The following is a 22,484-nucleotide window of genomic DNA, read 5'->3' as shown; positions in this document are numbered from 1 at the left end:
AGATACATTATCAAGCTTGATAAGATCACCCATCTAATTACAGAGGACTCCCCTGTGGCTTACCTACATTGGTACTTTAATTACTTCAAGAAAAGATAATCCCCTGTTCTATTTCTTACAGACCCATTAATGGTATGTTACAACAGAATCAGGTGTCTATTAAGAGTCTAGTAGTAAAAAAAAAAAAAAAAAAAAAACTGATTCCTTGTCATTTTTAAACAATAAACCTGATGCCATGCACTCTCTTTGTTGAAGATAATTTCTCACATAAATTTTCTACTCAACTTTATGTAAAGAAGAAAGTTTGTCATAAATAAAAAATCATAACCCCTGCCTCACTAACCATATCCCAGCATTCACTATAATATAATCACCTAAATGCTCATATTGTGATAAGTATCACAGATCATCATCGTATGGGTGACTAATAACACATTGAGGTTGCCATCATTTGGTCTCAGGTTAAAGTTTCTTTAATGTCTCTTGTGGGTCAAGCAATTGTCAAACTGAGGATAATGTCTCTCTCGCTCTCTCTTTCACTCTCTCTCTCTCTCTCTTTCATTCTCAGAATGCTTCCACACATTTTTAGCAAGCTCCTTAACTTTTATCAGCTTAAGAATTTTCCTATTCACTTAATTAGTCATTGAAAATTAGTCAGGGGACCATATTTCTTGGGTACTCAAGTTTGTTTTAGCATATTGAAGAATATATAAAAGAGCAAATATAATCCTCTGTATAACTGATTACATTTCTATAAAACTGCAGTGCAAGAATTCAATATGAACTCAAGCCCAATACTAGGTATATTTCTTTCTATATTTGCATATCATCATCAATAGTAATAAAGCCATTATATTAAATTAAGAAACAGACACAAATCCCTTAATGAATTTTCTCTGGGTCTTCATTGCTTTGAAGTAAAGTGAAAATGGGTTGCGAGAAAACAGGGGAATCAGTTCAGGAGTAACAAAGTATTTCAAGATTGTAATCATCTTCAGAGTATTTTCTTTTCCCACAGTCACAAAAATCAATGAAGCCTCTCTCAGGGTTTGGATCCTACTAGTTATTGCTATTCTTGGCAGTAGATAATAAGCTTATAATCTGTAGGCATTGCAAGTGATCCAAGACATTTGAGAAGAGGAACAACCCCTTATCTTCCATTTTTCATATGAGTGGACAATAGCAAGAGAAACAGAAGTTATTAGAAAAATAGAAAGCAAGACAGAGAAGACATAATTTGACTTTATAACTTATTAGAAAACTCCTTAAATTCACAGTGGCTCACACCTGTAATCCCAGCACTTTCGGAAGCTGAGGCAGGCAGATCACCTGAGGTCAGGAGTTTGAGACCAGCCTAGCAAACATGGCGAAACTCCGTCTCTACTAAAAAAACAAAAAAGAAAAAGAAAAAAGAAAACCCCTTAAATTCAAGACCACCTACTCTCTCTCTCTATATATATACACACACACACACACACACAATATATATGCACAAGTATATATATATACACACACACACCATATGTCCATCACAAGGCAAGACACATATATGTGTGTGTGTATATATATGTATGTATGTGTGTGTATATATACCTATATATGTATATGTATATATGGTTATATATCTTACATATCTATATATAATATATATATCTTACCTTGAGATGGACATATGGTGGCATATATATACACACACAAAGGTATGTCAGTATATGCATATATACCCAAATATATGTGAGGATATTTATGTATATGTTTGTGTATGTGTGTGTATATATGGGGTGTGTGTGTGTGTTTGTGCAGGTGTGTAAAAGACACAGTGCTGGTCCCCAGGGGATGAAGAGTGAAAAATGATATAAGCCTTGTTTTCAAGGAGGCGAGACTTTATTAAGGAACATACACAATAAAAATGCCTAATAGAAGCCCTTGTGACTATGTTGAAAAATAGCGCAGAGTTGATGGATTCTACCCAGGGTCAAGGAAAACGTCATCTTCAAAGGAGACATATATATTGGGTGGAATATGAATGCGAGTTCTTAAATGGAGTACAGTATGTAGTGAGGACAAGTGTGTTGTGTGAAGAAAGTTCTGTGAGTACTTCTAGAGAATTATCCAACTTGAGGGGCATTATGAAAAACCCCTAGATTTGTACCCAGTTGGTCCAAAGTGTGAATAATCAAGGGATCCCCCACTTGGTGGATGGCACTTGAGTGGGGACAGTGTTGTTGAGGACCATTCCCTTAAACCTGTGGAATCTAATGCTACCTCGAAGTGGCTAGTGTCAGATTTACATTCTATCATGGTGTGACAGTTGTAGTCAGAATATAGATTCTCTTTTACTTAATGGTATGTTGTGATGATTTGTGAATAAGTCTGACTGAACTCCAAGGTGTCAGGAACACTGGTGTGTTGGAGTATAGTTTTTTACTTGTCATCAAATTGGGCATTTTTTGACTTTACCCACAATTGGTTCTCCTTCAAAACAATAGAAATTACCAATTAATACGGTCTTGATATTCAAGAAAATGAAAAAGCATGAGACAAAAACACCTAGTAGCTGAATCTAGTTACGAAGATAAACTACATGGTAGTAGAAATGTTTGTCAGATAAAAATAATCTTTAGAATACAAGATTTAAATAAGAGCATAAACTGGATGGAAGCTAAAACCTGGCACCCTTTTCTTTAGCACATTAGAAAAATGAAAACTTGCAAGATTTTTTGATCCATAGCCAATAAAACATAACAATGAAAAAAAACTACATCACTTTAGAAAGGACCATCAAACAGATTTAAGATTACTCCAGAGTCAAACTGTGTCTGAAAAGTTTTTGGCAATTGTTTAAGGACACATAACTGTGGGCAATCAGAATGTCTCCTGGTAAAGGAAAAATAAAGTCGTTATATTTTTGAGAAACAGAAAAATGGAAGTTTTGAAAATAACGGCTTGTCAAAAATTAAAAATTTCTAATTTCCTACAACGCTTGAAAAAAAAAAGGAAGTGTAATTTTAATATCTAGAAAACAATTTTTTCCCTCCAGTGAAATCTCAGATGACACTGGTCTATTGTTGGCTTAGTTTCACCTGCAACTATCCATTTGTGATCCATGACAGCGTTTGCTCTGCACTCCTGTTCCACCAACCCAGCTTTTCCAATTACATTAGCATTCAGTTTAATCCTCTCTGTTTTCTACTTGCCTAAGGATAAAATCCTAGCTTGGAATCTCTTCTTGGAATCCAAACCTCACAACATTCTGGCAGATCTCAAACTCTCAGAGCCACTCCCCTTAATAGCTAAGGTTTATTCTCTTAATTAACTTGACTTTTCACCATTCCACAAACATGCCATACTCTATGACTCCACTTTGGCCCAAGTTATTCTTTTTGAAATTAAAGATGTGTACTTTGTCCTTTGTCTAATAATCTCTTATTCCATGTAAATTTCCATTTACTTGTCACATTTCCTACAAACACACTGAACCTGTAGTCATATATAGAAAAAAAATGCTTATTGCATAAAAAGCAAATGACAATAAAAATATCTAAATTAAATATATAAAATGCTTTAAATTCATGATTGCAAGTATATAGATGCTTATTGTGATATGCTATATTTTCTTGTACAGTTGATTTTTTTTAGTTTAAAACCAAGAAAAAATCAATAGTAGAAGTCCATAATAATACTGATTGCCTCAAGTAATCATTGATAACAGTTCTGGTATTTTTTTACCATTCAGTGTATTTAAAGTATTTGTTGTTTTTATAAAATTGATCCTAGTAGCTCTAATGTTTTTTTCTACTATTGCCATTAATCATACTAAAAAAAAACTTTTGCAAAAAAACTTGTTTTATACTTTTTGTCTAGAAAATCTTTAAAAATTAAGTGTTTAAGGAACAATCTAACTCTTAAAATGCAAAAATATGCTCAACGTGACCAATGCAGGTACTTAAAAGAGAAATGTGTATATGTCTTTGAAATTATGTATCAAAAGCTCTCTGATTAGTGTTTGATTGATGGGTACAAATTCACATATTGATCATTATCTCCATTCTGTGACTTTCAAAGTAATAGACAATTGTGTGCTTGTCTCTAAATGTGTTCCTTAATCATATAAGTACATAACTGAAGAGTTAGAGGGGATCCTTGGGAATTTCAGTCACTTTTGTTGTATAAATAACTTTGCATTATTAATATTATTTTCAAATGCAGAATGAAATTATTTAAATTATATATTCTCCGAAAGCACATTGTAAATGGATTTGGAGTGATCATATTTTTGTCCACTAGAGGAAATGTCTATAAAGGCAATGGGGAGGGACTACAAGAAAATGAATGATCACAAGCATAAATATGAAAGATGTTGCCCTGTATTTTAAAATTGTAATTCTGCATATTAGCACTACTTGCCACACAGCCATTAACACCGAGGGGAGTAATTATGTCTATTAATACATATGGAACACATGTGGATTTTGTTTTTCAGTTTGCTATTGCATTGTGCTGTCACACATATGAAAGTTTAAATAGCTGGTTTTCTAGCTAAAATTTCATAAACTCTGCTATCACAATGTTTTGCCATTAGGTAGCTCAATAGATTCTGCTTCCAGTACAAATGGCTTTTGCAAATTAAAATTACAAAAATCAATCATCTACTATTTCCTTGCTCAATTACAGTCTTTGCTAAGACAATATGATTTATAAAATTAATTAGTATAAGTATGATTGTAATATGCTTTAGAAATTTTACATTAATTCAAAATAGAAATCAGGAGTAATAAGTACCAATATTTGATAGCCTCATTTATATTAATTATTTCAAATCTCTTCAGTATTTGCTAAGCTAAAATTCAAAACTCAGCTGGGATTTTGCTTGATGACTTGTCAGTTAACTAACAATTCTGAGTAAAAAATGATACAATCCAATATATCATTATAAATTAATTGCCACACATTTCACTGGACAGTGATCAGATCTCCTGGGTACATTTTTTAGTAAATCTGGTCCCAGCTCTGGAAAGCCCCATCTCCCCACCCTCTGTTAAAACCAAGCTTATGGTCTTGCCTAACAATTTAGTGGTAAAATGGGGGCAAACACATGAAATTCATCTTTTGGTTTTATTATGCCCACCAATCTGCCTTATCTGTAATCATGTTTTCTCATTTCTTTTGTATGAACAGAAACATCTGTATCCATCAGAATTTGATCAGAGAAGCAGCACAACTAGAAGTGATGAAGCAGGAGAGGTTTATAACAGAGATTAGTGGAGCTGATGGAGAAGTCGAGGCAGGACTATCGTCTTGTGTCTGGTATTGTGCATAAAGTCACAACAGGTCTGCTAGACCAGCTGTTGGGAAAGGGAAGCCTAATATAGCAAGAACAAGGACAATTAGAACAGGTGGGGAGTACTGGGACCCACAAAGACAAACCCTAACTCTTAAGTGACTCTCACCAACTCCCAACCCAGTGCTATGAGAGGTTTTCAGGAGAAGCTGCGGTCCTTTGGAGCTGGACACGCAGGACTCAGTGAAGCTGATTAAGGAGATCTTGTCAGAACCATTTCAATCAACCTTCTATCTAAATGCTCAGTAAATAAATTAAAATGTTAGCTTTAATTCACGTCTTCTTTTTGTCTAAACATATTCTTCTTCAAGTCCTGTTATTACTGCTACAATGGAATGTGAAGCTGCCCATTTCTCTCCAGATAAGCAATTACTATCTGGTTCCAAGTTGTGATCATGTTTCACCCATGAACGTATCTTTCATAGTCCCAGTTTTGAGCCATCCCACCTCAAAAACATAGACTCCACACAGTGGCCTTGCCCTAGCCCCAAATTAATCAATGATTTTCCTTGACATAGTGAAATCTGAAGTCCTTCCCTGAGCTCCAAATCTCAACGCCACTCCCTTAATCTAAAAATGTATCCATTCAGCCTCACCCCCTTCCACTTTTTTTGACTTTATTTCACCCCTGCCACCTTAGCTTCCTTTATATTTTGAAATAATTCTGTGTTCTTTATCATCATAACTCAGTTGTTTTACCTTAAGCCAGCAGCTCTTCTGTCTGCATGATTCTTTATCTTTCAAGTTTCATTTCAATATAATCTGCTTGCAAATTAATTTTCTAATTACCATGTTTTTGGTAAACATTCCTCATCTCTTATTCTTCTACACACAGACACATACACATACTTACTCCCTTCTCTATCTTCTTCTTCGGCCTTATAATAATGTAACTTATGTTTTCATAAACAAACCTTAAAAACAGAACCTGACAGAAAACAGTCAATATATATTTGTAGAAAGACAAAATTATCGCTTTTATTTGTATTCATTTTATTAATTATAATGCTTTAAGTCATTTCACATATTCATTTGCAGTTGGTAAGTCTTCTGTATGTTGACAGCTGAATTAGCCCATTTGTTTCTTTCTTGTGTTCTTTGTTTTCTTTAAAGTGCCTTACTTATTTGTGAAGGCTAAGAATACCTTAAAATATTTATCTTTAGGCTGGGTGCGATGGCTCATGTCTGTAATCCCAGCACTTTGGGAGGCCGAGACAGGCGGATCACTTGAAGTCAGGAGTTCGAGAACAGCCTGGACAACATGGTGAAACCCCATCTCTACTAAAAATACAAAAATTAGCCTGCCATGGTGGTGGATGCCTGTATTCTCAGCTACTTGGGAGGGAGGAGAATCGCTTGAACCTGAGAGGCGGAGGTTGCAGTGAGCCAAGATCTCGCCACTGCACTGCAGCCTGGGCCAAAGAGCCAGACTCCGTCTCAAAAAAAAAAAAAAAAAAATTATCTTTAATCTCTCATACATGTAACATATTTTTCATCATTTAAAAATATTTTATAGTTTTGTCATAGATATTTTACATCTTCTAAATCAAATTTATCTTATACTTTGACTTTTCTGACATATTTCCTATGAAGTTATTTTTCACCACAGTAATATAAAGACCTTGACTAAAATTATCTAGTCATCACACAATTTTATAATTTAAATTTGTATCATTAACACATGTGTGATATATTTTGCTATATGATATGTGATGGAGCGCCAGCATTTTTTAAATTTATCTATATTTGTTGCCAATGATCTAATTAATAACCTTTTTGTTTTATTGATCTGTCTTATGTGAGAATCTTAAAGTTTTAGTAAGTGTATCTTCAAATTCATCTCTGGCATCTTACACTTTTTTCCAGAACTTTCCCGATTACTATCATATATACTCTTCCAAATGAAATTAAAACAATTTGAAATCATTTTAGAAATGTATAATTATGTTTCTAAGTATTGATGAATTACTTAGATATTTGTTTCTGTCTTTTTGTTGTTGTTTGTTATGGTCTACAAAATAAATTATCCTTTTATTAGATTTTGAAACATTGGAGTTTTCTATCATCTGTATAAAACTGTCTTTCTTAAATGAAATCTTTGTAAATAACTCTTTATATACTTTCCATAAAACGACAATATGGGAAAAGTGTGTCACCTAAGCTATTTTCACATTTGTCTAAATTCAGATTCATATTTTTATTTCCAAGAGAAGGTGCTTATCATAAACTCAGGGAAGGACTGAAATAAACTTAAAATTAAAAACAGCCATATAAATTTAGCCTTAATTTTTAAAAATAATTTAAATATAACATAGAGTATATAACACCTAATCGCAATACCAAGTAGGATTTTTATTATAGCTGTCCTCTCATTTACAGCATTATAAGACATAAGTCAAATAATTAATTGTACACGTAACATCTGTGTCTTCCATTACACTAACCATTACTAGAGATTAAGAACCTACTGGGGTTCCTTTGTATCATTTAATACTACCTTCAGAGTACAGACCACAGATCCAGACACACAGGCTCTTCAATAAATATTTGTTCAAAATGTGAAAAAGTTAATGAATAAACCTATAAATTCATGCTTAGGTTGAAATGATTCTGAATGAAAATTAAGTACTCCAGGAGCTTCTTGCAAATGTGGTTTAATGTGTGTCAAAGGGATTTTTTGCTAGAAACTAAAGGTATCTTTAAATTATCACACAAAGGAATTTTCATAGAAAAATACGAAGATATTAAAACACATTTATATATGATTTATGTTTATCTGGAACATATTATAACTTCTTCCATGTGAGTATAAAATAAACAGGAGTGTGAAATTCACTTGGAAATATATTCTTAAGTAAAAATTGGTGGAAAAGAGAAAGCATCAAAAATTACCTCTTTTCTACTTCTTTTTCTTAGCCACTGACATTCTGAATTTTGAAACTAAAGGCAAATCAATTTAATAAATATTTGTCATATCTTGACCTTAACAAAGATAGTACCATAATTCTTGCAAGTTATGAAACTCTGCGCACACAGATGTTTTGAAATGCATTTGAGGGAATATGCAAACATAGAATCAATGAATTAATATGGTAATTATCCTGGAGGCTGTACAAGTCTATGGTTGTAGACCATTATCTAAAACAGCCCTATTCTATTTCTAAGCTCCTCTTTCTTCTACTTGTAGACAAGTTTAGTATTTAGTGATGAAGCATCTTTGCCAGTAACTTATCAACCATTTATCTGAATATTTGGTTCACTTTGGCATTATAGCAGTTGCACTAACAGGATGAAATAGCAGCCTGTCTCAAATAGTTCTGCAGTGGTCAAATAAAACAAATTTAATAAATAAGGATTTTTGAGAGTCATTTTTCCTAGTCTTTTTTTTTTCAGTAACAGAATAAGCCATTATAATTGAATTCAACTTTATTATCCTCTTCCTTGATTTTCTCTTTTTTTGATCAGTATTTAGCTGAATCACCTTTGTGGTTCCAGCAATATCTTTTGGACCAATTTATTAATAATAGTTTAATAAAGGTTCAACAATGTACAAAAGTCCTGTTTTTTAGGATTTTACTTTACATTTTAATTCTAAACTATTACGTTAGGGGGTAGATATTTATTAGTTTAGTGGAGGCTAGAGTAGAATAATTCTTTTCTAACCTATCTGGCTGAAAAGAGTATTATGAGGCTTAGAAAATGTAATTCCTGCCCCAGTTGAATTTGGGCTTTCCTCGATTCATGATTTCAAATGGCTTACCTTGCCTTTTGATTTCTTTCTCCCCTGAGCTAGCTAATCAAATCTCTTCATCCCAGCCCTCAAATCCTCTGGCTGGTGTTCATCACACTTCATTCTCTTCTATTGCTTTGTCTTTTTGAAAGTCCTCTTGCTATTTCTTTCTTTACTTTGCAGTACCACTTCAAAGTTTTGCCCATATCCCCTCTACAGGAAAACATCATCTCGGTTTAATTATTTAGTAAAAAAGACTAACAGAAAAGGAGTTCAAACACTACAGATTCAGGAATGCATATTCCATTTAAACAATCATACTGCCTCTGTCTCTGAGAGGAAATGCTCTCTCAGACGTTCAGTTTCCTTTCTGTGTAGTGAGAATGCAGGTAACTTTTCCCCAGCTTCCCAGATTCACAGGAGAAAAGGTGGCATAAAGCACGCAAAAACCATTAGGCTTTGGAACCAGAAAAACCAGTTTTCAAATGTCTGTTTTATTGTTTATAAATCAATTTTCTTGGGGAAAAAAGATTGTCTAAAAAGGTGAAATCATGTAGATTAAAATAAATAGATTTTAAAAATTTTATTCATTAATGAGAGAACCAGGCGAATATCATAATGTGTTCAAAAGATAATCCAATGACATGTCAATGTAGATTGTATATATATGTGGTTTGTGTATATGCACACATTAAATCTATTTATACATACTAACATACACATACATAAGGAGATAAATATATATGTATATATGTGTACATATACCCACATATCCACACACATCAAGAGTATTGGAATTTGGGTTTCTGCATATCCAATTCAGATTTGCCATTATTGAAATTAATTTTTGACATTTTTGAGAATACTTTCAGACCCTAAGGTGAATGGATTTCATTTTTAATTACTGAATTTGAATATAGATAAAAAACTTAGGAGTGAAATACTACTGAATACATTTCCAATTTTCCTGCACAGTGTTTCATCAATATTATAGTGTTGTCTTTGCTGTTTTAATAGCAATATATCATTTCCTTTGGTCTATATTCTCAGAGGATGCTTTGAAAATTCCCACTTTTATCTACTTATATTAATAATTGTCCTTGAGAATAACATGCCTGGCTGCGGATTTTTAGCAGATCCTTTACAATGTAGAAAATCATTACAGTGATGTTTAAGAGGAGAAATAGTTGTACCAATTTCAATATTCTGATTAATACATCACTGGAAATATTAAATACCATTTATATTTGTTATGAAAGCTCCATGGGCAACAAATATATGCAGTATTAAGGCAAATGCTGATCTTGTTATCTACAATTTGACAACATTCCTCCAAAGACCACATGTACTTGTTAGAAAAAATGCCATTTTCTGAGATGTAGATGTGGAGACGCATGAATATAATAAATCTGAAAATGTTGAACTCTGCAGGAGCCCTATGACTCTAGAAAACAGTCAAGGTGAGGAATTTGCTCTGTTCTTCTGTGCTCTGGAAAAGGCATAAACCAAAGGAACAGCCCTCCCCATAAGACTTAGATCAAAGATGTGGAGCCTTTTTTGTTTAACCTACTACAAGTTCAGACACATAGCCTTCAAACTCCCATTCTTTGTTTCATAAACGATGAACTAAACTTCTTGTCCCCACTGATCAATAAAAACAAAATGCTTGATAATCAAACTTCAGTTAAGTTTCTCTTCTTCGAGGTCCCTGAACTTTAACCCACCCTCAGCCTAAGCCATACAACTGTCCCTCTTGAGAACAGGCTGGCATCAGAATAAAACATCCTCTGATCAACTGTTTGATAATACTATGCTTTCATCCCACTTCCACACACCTGGTTCTTTTTAGCCTTATTTACTCCTCCCTATAAAAGAAAATCTCTTTTTGTCTAATTCTTGAGATACTTGTAGATCTTATCACGAGAGAATTTTTTCCTATTGCAATAGTCTGTTCAACGCTCTTTGCAAAAATTCTTTTAAATAAAGTCTCTACTTATGAAATCCCGATTTGATTTTTGTTTGACATCTCATAGACTGTTATATATTTGGGCATTTTGATTTGGAACAGTTTCTGAATATCATAATGGCCCTATTATTATTAAAGCCTGGTGTAAAAATGTTCTTGAAGAGGAGCTGGAATAAAGTAGACACCCACTAAAACGGTAGCTATGATGATGAAGATGTTGATGTTGTTGATATTGCTGTTGCTGCTGCTGCTGCTGCTGATGATGATGAAGCAGGGAGTATCCTCTTGGATCTAAATTTAGAGCTCAGAAGTCAAGTCTGCATGCGATATTTTAAAGATAAATTAGGAAAGAAAAGAAAAACTCAACTGCCACTTGAGACCTCCAGTGCATGAGTAAAAGATCAATGATTCACTATTGCCTAATAATTGCCTGCCCATTATAAACTGTTACTAGTGTGCTCAAAAATGGCTCCCCAGAGGAAGCCCATGGTCCAATGTGCATGTTTGATTCTTTTTGGACAATTATACACACATAGTTATATACAGATCGGTAGACAGATAGATAGATATAGATATATGTAAAGTCATTACGTGTGTGTGTGTGCATGCACATGTGCATAAAGTCATTCCACTTCTTAGTGACCTAGGCATGGTACTGGCATTTATCCAGGCACATGACTGATACTTATTTAACTTTCAGAAACTCTGTTAACTAATTAAATAATTAAAAATATCATTTTATTCACAGAAATATGACTCTTATTTTAACTCTTTCTAGGAAATCTATAGGTTTCACAAGTATATTTTTATGAAAACTTAAACAGATTAAGTGGGGAGGAATTCTCTACTAAATTAGGCAATTTCAGGTGTCCCTAGAGAGCTGATAACTCGGCAACACGTGAGGATTCTCTTACAAACTGTAAAATGATCTAAATGTATTCTGTTTTTGAATATAATAACTTACAAATGCATATTTACTATGTCCTATAAAAATAAATGTAAGTAACTGCCAGATCTAACAGAGCATTGTTATGTGTCTCTACCAAAGTCAAAAGCATGTTGATTAAGCACAGTGCTTGACAAAAAGGCAAGGTTAACTCATTTCTGGGGTGTAAAGAAGAATACCCATAACCAATTTATTTTTCCCCACAGACCGTGCTTGATAGGCTAATAGTATCACAAAGGTGCCACACCATTCACTACACTTTAACCCACATCCAAATCATTTTCAGAGAACCCACATAGAAATGTGAGTAAAGGGCTATACTCTAAATGCAGAATAATACATAGTTTTTTATTTAACTATATACTCTTGGGTTGTGTCATAATAAATGGAGATGGAGAGACAAAATGATATATTCATATTGTTGTATAGTGTGTAAGTGGAGAACACGAGAACACTGACTAATATACTATACCACATTATTAATGAAAATAAGAGATTGGTTAATCTATCATCTATCTATCTATAGATCTATCCTATCTATCTATCTATCTATCTATCTATCTATCTATCTATCTATCTATCTATCATCTATCAAGAGACAGATACAGAGACAAAGACAGAAAGAGGAGGGAGATTTACTATGAAGAAGCAGCTCACACGATTATGGAAGTCAAGAAGTCCCACAATCTGCCATCTGCAAGCTGAAGACGCAAAAGATCCAGTGTTCTAATTTCAGTCCAAGTGCAAAGACCTGACAAGCAGGTGAGCCAATGGTGTAAATCCCAGTCCAAGGGCAGGAGAAGACTAATATCCCAGCTCAAAGCCAGGCAGAAAGAAAAAGGGATAAATCCCTCTTTGCTATGCCTTTTAGTTCTATTCAGGGCCTCAAAAGATGTTATAATGTCCACTCACACTGGGGAGAGAAATCTGCTTTACTGAGTTCATGATTCTAATACTAATTTCTTCCAAAAACATCTTCATAAACACAGAGAGAAATACGTTTAATCTTGGCACCCTGTGCAGGAGTAAAGTTAACATATAAAATTAACCATCACAGTTAGCTACAAGAGCTAAGCTTAACAGTCACATTGCAATCACTATCTTTCATGTATGTGAGCACTATATACATGTCTCTTTACTGTAAGCCATTGTGGAAGTGTCAGCAGACTTTACTCATTTTCTTTCTTCTCTTACTCTCTCAATTTTTTTCCTTCTCCTTTCATTTTGCCTTTCTTTTCTCTCCTCCACTTATTTCCTTTTTCTTCTCTCCCTTTTTTCATCCTTTTTTCTTGCTTTTTCTTATTTTTCTGTTTATTTCCCTTTCTTTTTTTTTTTTTTTTGCTTTCTTGATATTTACCCAAAGGAGTTGAAAACTTGTATCTACACAAAAACCTGCACATGGTTGCTTATAGCAGCTTCATTTATAATTGCCAAAACTTGGAAGCAACTACGATGTTCTTCAATAGGTGAAAGGATAAATAGACTGTGGTGCAGCCAGACAATGAAATATTATTCAGTGCTAAAAAGAGATAAAACCATGGCAGAAACTTAAATGCATGTTTCTAAGTGAAATAAGTCAATCTGAAAAGGCTACATACTGTATGATTCCAATCATATTACATTCCAGGAAAGGCAAAAATACAAAGAGAGTAAAAATATTGGTAGTTGCTAAAGGTTAGAGGCGAGGGAGGGACAAATAGGCAGAGAACAGATGATTTTTAGGGCAGTAAAACTATTCTGTGTGGTACTATAATGGTGGATCATTTCATTCATTATACATTGTTCACACCGATAGAATGTACACCACCAAGAGTGAATTCTAATGTAAATAACGGACTGTGGCGATTTTGAGATTTCAATGTAAGCTGAACTTCAAAAAATGTACCACTCCAGTGTGGATGTTGATAATGGGGGAGGCTATGCATGTGTGGGGACAAGGAGTATTATGGGATATCTCTGTACTTTCCTCTCAATTTTGCTGTGAACCTAAAACTGCTCTGAAAGATAATGTCTTATATATAAAACAAGCCCAGACACAAAAGGACAAATATGTGATTCCACTTATATATGCGATATCTCAAACAGGCAAATTTACAGAGAAGGAAAAGCATTAGAAGTTACTAGGATCCAAGAGAAATGGGTGATAAAATAATATTGCCTTATGGGTACAGTTTCTGTTTGGGGTAATGAAAAATTTTGGATAGACAGTGGTCAAAGTTGCACAACTTTGTAAATATGATTAATGCCACTGTATTGTACATTTAAAAATGGTTAAAATGGCAAATTTTATGGTGCACATAACCACAATAAATAAAAAAAAATCAAAAAGCAAGAAAAAATAATTTTAACGTACCAAAGGACATTTTACTGACAAGTATTTCATAAACAGTTAAGAAGGATGAAGCCAAAAATCAATGCCTAACAGCTCATTGACCTTGGAAACAGAACTCCCCACCTGCTTTACTATGCCTTTTGAAAATCCTTGCACTGTAGTCCTTTGGCCTTATTTGGAATGACATTATATGCATCACACTCTTGAAGTAGATATTACTAAAACATTCTGTGTGCTCATCCTCTACCTTGATCATTGCTGCTATTCTAGTGTTGTGTGACCAAAATGCCGAATTCACTGCATTTGTTAATCCAAAGGCAGGTGTGGAATTCTTCCTTGGCAAGGAAACATCTATGTATAGGTCTGTCTCCTGGTTAGATGGGTATTTCTGTGAAATTTGACTGAAGCTCTTCACTGATAGGTTCTTTACATCCTTCCACAAACAAATACCTTTGATCCATTCTTTGTTTCAGTACACATTTAGACACTGTGCTAATGTGTTTGGAATAGGATCATTACTTAGAAATTGAGAGGTAAGAATTCTAGTTTGGGCTTTGGTACAAGGTAAGTGACCTTGGTAAAAACATTTGTTTCTCTCGGCCTTAATAGCCCTTTTGCTAAATGAGGGTTTGTCTTAGCTTAGTAATTGACAAACGTGTTAGCAGCAAAAATCCTTGCATGCATATACAAACAAATGAATCTGTTCTGTTTGACATTTCCCGATTCCCTTTCTTCACCTATGAAGCACCAGAGCAAAAGCATTGGACTCAATGGTATTTAATGCCTATACTTTCATGTAGCAATCCTCTTGAGAACTGATTGTGATTGTCTTCATTATATATTAAAACATGTATATACATACACACTAGAGATATCATTAAGAAAAAAACTTCAATATAGTATTTTTTATTAAAATTGAATTCATATAAAATAAAATTAACTTTTTAAAAGTGAAAATGTAGTGGCATTTAATACATTCATGATGTTGGACAACCACCAACTCTATTTAGTTCTAAAACATTTTCATTTTATTTGTTATTTTTAAATGACTTTTCCTGTACATTAAATAATATATTTTAAATAATGTAAAAAGATAGACAGTGATGGAAACCAAAATTAAATTAACTTGAATACTATAGCAGAAGGCTAAAATTAAAATTTTGGAGCAAACATGTACACACACACACACACAAATTTAATTAATATCATCGATCCCTCATTATTATTATGGAAAATAATAATAACCCAAACTAACAACCTAATCTATTTGGATGTTCAAGTTCAAATAGCATTTCAGATATAAAAATATAGAAATATTTACAATCTAGAAATACATATTATTGTCAAGAAGCAGGACAATATTTAAAAAGCTGAGGGAAACCCTGAGTCCCCTTAACAGACTTTGGATTGATAAGATGTAACACAACCTAATATAGTTTTATTTAGAAGCCCAACATGATTTCACAAACATTCAAAAATAAAATAATATTAATGTATTACTTCCAAGAATGCCCCTGTAGACCTTTCCCTAAGACAGTATGACCCTTCCCATGATTAAGAAAATAGTAACATAAAGAGAGGAATACGTATAACAGTAATTTTTAGGCAAAATTATATAGAACTTTGGGGGAGGAACTGGGAATTAACCAACATGAAATGAAGAGAGATAATTAAAGATGAAAAGGTGTTCCTTGTTATGTAAATAACAATAGTCAAGCCTACATGTTTAAGGATTTTTGGAGCACTCTAAACTTTTGCTTCCTCAACTGTCTTTGGTCAGCGTATTGATCCAGAAGTTGTATATTACAAAGCTGTACGTCTATATTGGCTCTCTTATTCTACTGATCAACATGACGCCAAAAAAAAAAACCACGATTTTTTTTTAAGGTCCTCCTAGTACTATCTCTGAGTGAGGAGTAACCAATCTGCTGACAAAATATTTCCCTTTCTGAACATGGATTGCAGACACTCCTTGCCAGGAGACAGAGTGTTGGAACAAGACAATACCATTGTGCATTATAATTTCTCCCAAGTTGTTAGGATTCTGTAAATATTTCCTCATGACATTAAACGTTCTTCTATGAGATCATTTTAATGACTAAATCATCTTTTATCATACGGTTGTTACTATAATTTATTTAGTAAAACTGAGGACTTTGAATTGATATTTCATGAAAAAAAAATACCACCTTCATAGGTGGTATATGATGACAGAACAAAACTACTTGGAATTGGCTGAAATTTAGGAAATTTAGGATGTATTTCCATGGCTTTGTGACCAAATCCCATTTTAGTTTTGTTTTTTTTTTTTTTTTTTTTCATCATGTTCTGCATTAATGGTTTTAACCTGGAGGTAGTTTTCTCCCACAGGGCATTTGGCAATGACTGTAGACAATTTTAGTGATCACAACTGGGGTGGGAGGTAGGGAGGGGGTGTTAACTAGAATTAAGTGAGAAGAGACCAAAGATGCTGCTAAACACCCTACCATGCATAGGACAGCGCCCCCTACCCACAACAAAGAATTAGCTGGCCAAAAAGTGTCACTAGTGCTGAAATTGAGAAACTCCGCTCCACATGAACCACAAATAAAAGGAAGGTAAATATTTCAGATAGTCCACTTACCACATTGTCTTCCTCATAAACACATTTTGGATTTGGGTTAAAACGACTTTAAATTACTAAAGGTGATTTACATTTGTGTGGTGTAGAGACAATTTCAATCACCTTAATACAAGAGTGTGTTGGCCCTTGCACCTGTGCTTGGTCTATTCGCCTATTCTGAATAAGCTTCCAAGTGTGCGCCATTACATCCTCTCTCTCTCTTTGAACCAGAAATTCAGGAGACGACCCACAGACCCTCTGAAGGAAGTGGACTGCTCCTGCAGGACCCGGGAGACACCACAAATACAGTGAGTGCCCAACTGTGGAAGTGGTAAAGGGAGACCCTCCTCTCCTGAACACACGGCCCCACAGGGGAGGCTGAAGGTCTGTTTGCGGGATAAGTTTCCGACCTTACCTGGAGCAGAGCCAATTTTGAGAGCTGAAATGCAGGGGTAGAGGAAGCAGCAGAAACGCCCTGGGAGCTCGCTGTGTCCCCTTGCTAGGGACATTCCTTCCTGGCACCACAGAGATCCATCAGGCGGGTGATGAAAGGAGCGTGGAGTATACTTCACAGGGAGAAGGAAATCTCTAGCTGAACTTTGTAACACTTTGAACAGGGTGAGAAGTCTCCTGGCCAGAACTCGAGGGAGGGCTCAAATCTGGTGTGCAGACTCCACAGGCAGGGGAAGAACTAAGCCCTTTTCTCTGGCAGCTGGAGGTGGGTAACCTGCGGCAAGTTTTCAAGCCCATCACACCCTCGACCTGGAAACAGACTCGGAGCTATCGGTGGGGTAATGGTGGGAGTGAGACCGGCCCTTCGGTTTGTGTGGGAGCTGGGTGAAGCCTGTGACTTCTGGCTTTCCCCTACTTTCCTGATAACCGGCATGACTCAGCAAAGGCAGCCATAATCCTCCTAGGCACACAACTCGTGACCTGGGAATCTCACCCCATCCCCCACAGCAGTTGCAGCAAGACCCCCCTAAGGAGAGTCTGAGCTCAGACATGCCTAGCTCTGCCCTTGCCAAATGGTCCTTCCCTATCCACCCTGGTAGCGGAAGACAAAGGGCATATAATCTTCGGAGTACTAGAGCCCTGCCCACCTCTGGTCCCTCTCTATACTAGCTGATGCTTTCTGGAAAGCGCCACCTCCTGGCAGGAGGCAACCACACAAAAATAAAGCATTAAAGCATAAGAACCTTCATGGAGTCCATTGCATGGGCTAGCAGCTTTCGCTCGCTCTCCGCGCCTCCTCGGCCTCGGCGTCCACTCTGGCCGCGCTTGAGGAGCCCTTCAGCCCGCCGCTGCACTGTGGAAGCCTCTCTGGGCTGGCGGAGGCCAGAGCCGGCTCCCTCTGCTTGCGGGGAGGTGTGGAGGGAGAGGCGCGGATGGGAACCCAGGCAACGCGCGGCGCTCGCGGGCCAGCGCGAGTTCCGGGTGGGCGCAGGCTCGGCGGGCCCCACACTCAGCCGCCAGCTGGCGCCCCGCCTGCCTGGGCAGTGAGGGGCTTAGCACCCGGGCCAGCAGCCGCGGAGGGTGCGCAGGGTCCCCCAACTCTGCTGGCCTGCCTGCGCAGCGCTCGAATTCTCGCCGGGCCTCAACCGCCTCCCCGCGGGGCAGGGCTCAGGACTTTTTGTTTGTTTTCTTTTTCTTGAGGCGGAGTCTCGCTCTGTTGCCCAGGCTGGAGTGCAGTGGCGCAGTCTCGGCTCACTGCAAGCTCCGCCTCCCGGGTTCACGCCATTCTCCTGCCTCAGCCTCCCGAGTAGCTGGGACTACAGGCGCCCGCCACCGCGCCCGGCTAATTTTTTGTATTTTTAGTAGAGACGGGGTTTCACCGTGGTCTCCATTTCCCGACCTCGTGATCCGCCCACCTCGGCCTCCCAAAGTGCTGGGATTACAGGCGTGAGCCACCGCGCCTGGCCTGCATCTCTTGTTTGGCTCCCATGAACAACATCTTCCCTCTCCTGGCCTGCTGTTGCTCTGGCATGTGACCAATTTTTGTGAACATGTATGTGATCCAAATTATATGTGATCCAAATATTGACAGTTCACCATGCCACAGCTTACCCCAGCCTCATCATAGCATACTCTAGTAAGTGGTCAATGTAAAGAAAAATTTTACCATGTTGCTTAAATGTGCTATTTTCAGAGAGATTGCATAACCACTAATAGTTAACTTGCTCTCATGTTTTTGGACATAAAACATTAGAATGGTGGTCAATATGTGGCCCACATGGGTCAATTAGAATCTGTAGAGACTTTGTTCATATTTTCTTATTCTTTTTTCTGTGTCTTTGTTGAATTGGGTTAATAGATTTCCAATTGTCATTCAGAGACTCTAATTCAGGAACCAGACAAATAACTTACTTTTATGGAAAGGAAAGAGGTAACAACGGGAGATAGTGGCAAATTAGAAAGTGTACCTCTACTTTCTAATTTGTGCCTGTTACTCAGCTTCTAAGGATGGTTGACCTCTGGAAACCATGTCAAGTATTTCTACATTTTCTAATCTAATTATTAAAAAAAAAAAAACTAGACATCATATTTCTCTAGAATTATTCTAGCGACTTGGGAGGCTGATATGGGAGAATTTCTTGAGGCCACGAGTTCAAGACCAGAGTGAGTAACATAGTAAGACTTTGGCTCTAAAAGATAGAAATAAATTTTAAAAATTAGCTGGGTGTCGTGGCACTCACCTATAGTATCAGCTGCTCAGGAGGCTGAGGTAGGAGTATCACTTGAGCCCAAAAGTTGGAGGCTTTAGTGAGCCATGATCACACACCACTGCACTCTGAAAACAAACAAACAAACAGACAAACAAAAACAAAAAGAATTATCCTAATTTTGAGTTGTTGGCAAATTTTAACTTAATTTAAATTTAATTGTTGGCAAATTTCGTGTTTTGCCCCTGGACACTAGTTTCTAGTTTGCAACTTTTATTTCTATTTGGCTTATATTACCTTTTTTTTTTCTTTCTTTTTTTTACCATGCATGATATTTTTACAGCATATTTTTGCAAATTTTACCATAAACTATGCATAATCAATGTGCGTTGCTAGATCAAAAGTACTCATCTTTGATCTACTGAAATAGCCATTGAGTTATCACTTATGAACACTAAAATTATATTTTGAATTAAAAGTTTTGATACCTTAGCCCAACGGAATAAATGATGTGGAATTACAAATGCTACAAGAGAATAGTAGGTAGAGATTTCTTACAGTGTAGGACATGAAACTTTTAAGCTTCTCTAAAAAAAACTAAGATTTGAATAATAATTTATAGTTAGTATTCTATGTCATAACACTAATGAATTTGTTACACAGAATAATCCACATAAGGAGCTACTATTATCTATTTGATGAAGTAAAAAGTAAACTCGAAGACTTGGTCAATCTTACACAGCTTTAAGTAAAAGCTGTAGAACCAAATATTAATGATCTGACTTTCAGCTTCAGATTTCGCCCATGATACAAGGCCAGTTGTATTTAAAACATATCCATTTTCATAAACCTGCCTAAGGGAAGTGGCAAAACAGCTAATTGACACAATGATTTTGAAACATGTTACCTGATTTTAGTTCCTCTGAAATATCACTTACAGATGAAGAAATTTTCAGTATTCTCATCTTCTAACACTTCGACACTGAGGGAAATTGTAAGAAAGAGGGCCACAACGTGGCCTGACAATTGCCCCTGGCTTTTAATTTAATATTGTTCTTAACAATATTAAATTTTTGATAAAATACATGCTGTGCTGGCAACTTACAGCTATGAGCTATCCTGAGATTCAAATATAATGATGACCAACGGCAATTTCTTTCTTTATTGTGTGACATATGTGGGTAATTATATAACTTCCTCAAGGCAAAATGCTGTTTGAAAGGCTTACCTAAAGAAAACAAAACTATTTTTGTTCCTGAGTTGATTATAATTTGATTTTCGTTCAATCTATTCTCCTAATTAATGGTCTGAAAGAGATATTTGACTTTCCAAATTCGCCTAGTCCTTGTTCATGGATTTCACGTTGTGTAGACAATTGGAGAATTTTCTAATGCAGTTGGTGGAAACTGATTTCTGTTGGCCTTTAGGGAAAGCATAAACTTTTGCTTTTTTTTTTTTTCTCTTTCGAACCCTTGCAGGAAGAAATTCTAACATTGTACTCCTGGTGAAGGTCTGTCCTTTACAAAGAGGCAAAAGTTGTTTCAGTCCCTTGGTACATTGACATGTACCTGTGAGATTCTCCAACATTGAAGGTTTATTTTCTCCGGTGGTTGGTGGTTAAAGACCTGCCTGGGGCCTCCTTCTTTCTGGGGTGGGCCTGAAACCTCAGAGCTAGGCAGAAATGTAGGTAGGTCCCAGAAAAAGTATCTACAGGGTGAATGGCTTATCTTCTACTTTATATGATGAGAATAAAATATCATTTCTTATTTCCGCTCTTCCTTAGCGTCATCTTTCTTTGTCGCTTTACATTAGGATAGTAGCAAATTCTTAGAGGCCATGTAAACAAAGTGTGGGCCTAAGGGATAACTAATAAGATAAGACACAGTATTTATTCAAAAGGGGTCCTTACAGGTTTGGATATCTCACAGGATTGTGATGTGCAAATAGAGTTTGGGACTTTAAAATGTATGCATATGTAGTAATACACAGAGCAAATTTACCTGGACTTTTTCTTTGGCCATATACCTACACATTTTTAGTATTCTAGAATTATATCTGCCATATTCTTTTTTCTATATTAAGCATAAGAAATGTGTGGATTAGTAAACTAGGGGCAGACATGCACAAAGTCCTGGGCTTTGTAAAGGAGTCTTACTCCTCAAGCAGTTTTCAGAGCTGCGTTTAACTATGAGCAAAATCCCGTGCAAAATTCTTGTTCAATAAGACATTCTGGAAACCACTTAATTTTAAAAGAATATGTGTCTAGTTTTAGAGTTAAATTAGGCTTTCATGGAAGCTCAAATTGCAATGACAACCACTATTCTCATGTGCAAATGTATGCATTTAGAAAGGATATTGAATTTCGTATGTAAGGTAATTAGTTTTTGGTAGGAATGGGATTCTTTTCTGGAGATGCATTTACTGTGCTGATAGGTTGCATTATATATGAAGCATGGCACTATGTCAATATATTTATAGCTATTTCAATTTTCATATTTACTGCTAGGATTGGAGAGGAGGTGACTTGCTTTTGACAATGTAGGTGGTTAAGGCTGATATTCATATTGAGACAAACATTATTCACTATCATATTCAGGCAAGCATTATTGATTCTCTGGAAGTTAGAAATAGAAGTATTTCCAGTTCAAAGTATTTATCCTCTGTCATCTATTCCAAGGATTCTAAAAAGTTTATCTGTTGTAAAAACATTCTCCAAAATAATTAGAATAATTATTCTATTAGATTTTTCTATTAGGACAATATAGCATGATCTTTCCTAAAATGTGTTTTCTTTGTTTCTGCCTTGAATCTGATTCAGCCATTGAAATCAGGTCAAGAATTCCGATGTTCAAGATCTGGTCATTTATTTTGTTTTCTTACTCGAATATATGCAAAACCCTACCCATA

This window comes from Pan paniscus, chromosome 12 (assembly GCF_029289425.2).
Source record: "Pan paniscus chromosome 12, NHGRI_mPanPan1-v2.0_pri, whole genome shotgun sequence".
NCBI classification, from domain to species: domain Eukaryota; kingdom Metazoa; phylum Chordata; class Mammalia; order Primates; family Hominidae; genus Pan; species Pan paniscus.
The sequence above is the reverse complement of the archived record's forward strand: the minus strand, read 5'-3'. Positions refer to the sequence as shown.